Source organism: Myotis davidii, unplaced genomic scaffold (genome assembly GCF_000327345.1).
Source record: "Myotis davidii unplaced genomic scaffold, ASM32734v1 scaffold104, whole genome shotgun sequence".
Classification (NCBI taxonomy): Eukaryota; Metazoa; Chordata; class Mammalia; order Chiroptera; family Vespertilionidae; genus Myotis; species Myotis davidii.
The window spans coordinates 4,981,475-4,984,399 of record NW_006296625.1 but is presented as its reverse complement, the minus strand read 5'-3'; positions in this window follow the sequence as shown (position 1 = coordinate 4,984,399).

The following is a 2,925-nucleotide window of genomic DNA, read 5'->3' as shown; positions in this document are numbered from 1 at the left end:
GAGTTTCCCAGTTCCCAGACCTAGAACTTCCTTTTATTGAGTATCCTATAGACTAATGGGTAGGAGGAGTGTGCTGTGAAATGTTGGTGTAGAAACTGCTGTCAGTGAGCAAGAAATGCAAATACCAAGCTAAGAATCAAGATATCACTCAATTTACACTATGGTCTTTATGGTCTGAAATGTAGAGAGCCTGCAATTTTTCAGGTACTTCTGGCCTGACATTTCCGTCTGTCTGTCTATCTATCTATCTATCTATCTATCTATCTATCTATCTATCTATCTATCTAGAATATGTTTATATTGACTTCAGAGAGAGGAAGAGAGAGGGAGAGAGAGAAACAACAATGATGAGAGAGAATCATTAATTGCTGCCTCTTACATGCACACTACTGGAGGTTGAGCCTGCAACCCAGGCATGTGCCCTGACTGGGAATTGAATCATCACCTCCTGGCTCATGAATCCATGCTCAACCTCTGGGCAACACTGGTCAGGCCATGCTCCACCTTTTTACTGCCTTTATATGGTCAGAGCTGTCTGCTATACTTACTGCTGAAGGATAGCCAGGCTTCTGACCATTAATTGTTATATTTGCAAGTTTATCCATGAAACACTGACAGTGTGTGATATTGGTAAAGGAACAAATTTATTTCATGGGATTGTTATATTTCCACCTCAAAAATGTCTGAAATGTCACTATGACACAGATTATGTCATCTTAATACATAGCCCTTTTAAAAAATTTCTATTAAATTTTGTATCTCAAAGCACTAAAAATCAGTGATGATTGATTAACAGTAGTAGTAAAATTTTCAGGATGAAGCACTCATTCTCCAAACTGCCAGGTGTGTTGGCCTCCAGCAGCTCACAGTGAGTGCCTGCTCAGCAGTTGTCCTCAACAAGAGGGAGCAGCCTGCCTGAGGGAGCAACCCACATCCAATGACTAGTGATGTGGCTGGCATGCAAAGGCCAGGCCCTAACTCAATTCTGGACAGCTCTAAAGGGCCAGTGTGGCTGCAAACCTCCCCGTGAATTCTGCTGAGGCCTTTATTGCAAGTTCATCATGTTTAACCTCTCCTTCTGCTCAATCTGTCTTCCTGCATTCTTCTCACAGGTGTTGGTCCCAACAGCCCTGCACATTAAACTCTCTGCATCCACATCTGTATTTCAGGCTGCTTCCTGACGGATCTTACTTAGGTAATGGTATCTTCTATAGGAACCCAGGTCTACAGGGTGTCCACAAGCATGGAAAAGAAGGCTGAGTTTGTATCTACTTGAGTTGATTGAAGCAAATATGGGTTGTCCTAATGTCTAAAAGTAATACCCATCTAAAGTGCATTAACCAAAATGCTTTTGTAGAGGGAATTTACTCTTTAATGAAAATGAAAAGTTTCTACTTTTCTCCGTGTAGGGGAAGCTGGAGAAAATAAAATTATATACGTGGTCATCATGGCCTTTCCTAGGGAACCAGACTTGGTTCATGTTGTCAGTCATTTTCAATCATTACACCCCAAGTACTGGGCCTAAATCAGATGTAGGGAGGACATGAAGCCAGCTGTACTCTCCTAATATGACCTGCATTTCTAAATAAAAACATTTGCACATGGGAGAATCACCAAATTTTGACTATTAGGCTAAGTCAAGAGGCTTAAATCTAGGGAGCCTCCACTAGTTGTGAGAAACACTGTAATTGCCTAGAGAAGGGCTAATCTTGAGAAAAATGAGGTAAATTCAGTGACAGGCGTGAATGGTGGAGAGTTGAGGGAGGGAATGGGATCATTTGACTTCTGACAGCAAATGCTACATTAAAATAATCATCTCCTTTCTCTCCTCCTCCACTTACATTTATTGAACATAATTTTATGTCAGACTATGGGTGTATTTTTTATCTAGTGTTATGAGGTAGGTATTTTATCCCCGTTTAAAGATGAACAAACTAATGCTCACAAAAATCAAGTAAACTGCACAAAGCTACCATCTAGCTCCAAAGCCACATTCTTTCCATTGTACATTTATAATGGAAAGTATGTTTTGTGCTCTTTTATAGCAAGAGAATTAACTACTATCTGTATTCAAAAAGTTTCAATTATTTAATCCAACAGAATTATAAATTACTCTCAATATACCAGTTAGGGTGAATTTTGCCTAATAAATTGATATTGAGGAGTAGATAATTTCATGCTTGGCACTATAACTAAGAAGAAGAATGGTAAAAGTTAAAAAATTTCAAAGTGAATTCAGATACTAATTAGGCCTTTGTTTTGTAGATAACTACGCATCTTGGAAAGAAAAATGCAAATGCTCACTGAATACATCGACTTGTGTCATAATTATACCATTAAATATACTGAAAATACCAGTTACCAAGTTGATTATGAAAATAGGTAAATTAAGTTGGTTACCATAGTTGCTGAGTTTATTATTGGTTGTTCTCTTTAAAGTTTAAAAGAAGTTCAGAAAAACTCAGAATTACTGTGAGAATTCTCCTATTTCTCAGGAGTCAGAATATAACTATCTATGGGAATAGAAGAAAACTCTATTACTATCTCGTCTATATATCATTTCTAGGACTACCTCAGGAGAGAAAGAGCAACTTGTATCTTAGGAGAATGGGGAAAGAAGAAATATAAGGAATTTAACTTCTGTTCTCTTGGTATCAGCTATGAAACCAATCAGGATTTAAGAAAAAGTTTTAAAAGTAACTCAGATTTACACACATCCAGTCTAGGATGAATCCAGAACTGTAAATTAGGTTTTCTTATTTCAGGCTGAAGTATTTCATAGAAGTAGTTATGCTAAATATTTAATGTTAATGCAATTGCTGAGTTATATAGTAAAATTAGCAGAATGGAATATATTTATCATTGAATCACCAATTTTTAAATGTAAGGTATATATTAGACAGGCTTACACCAACTTTACAGTGA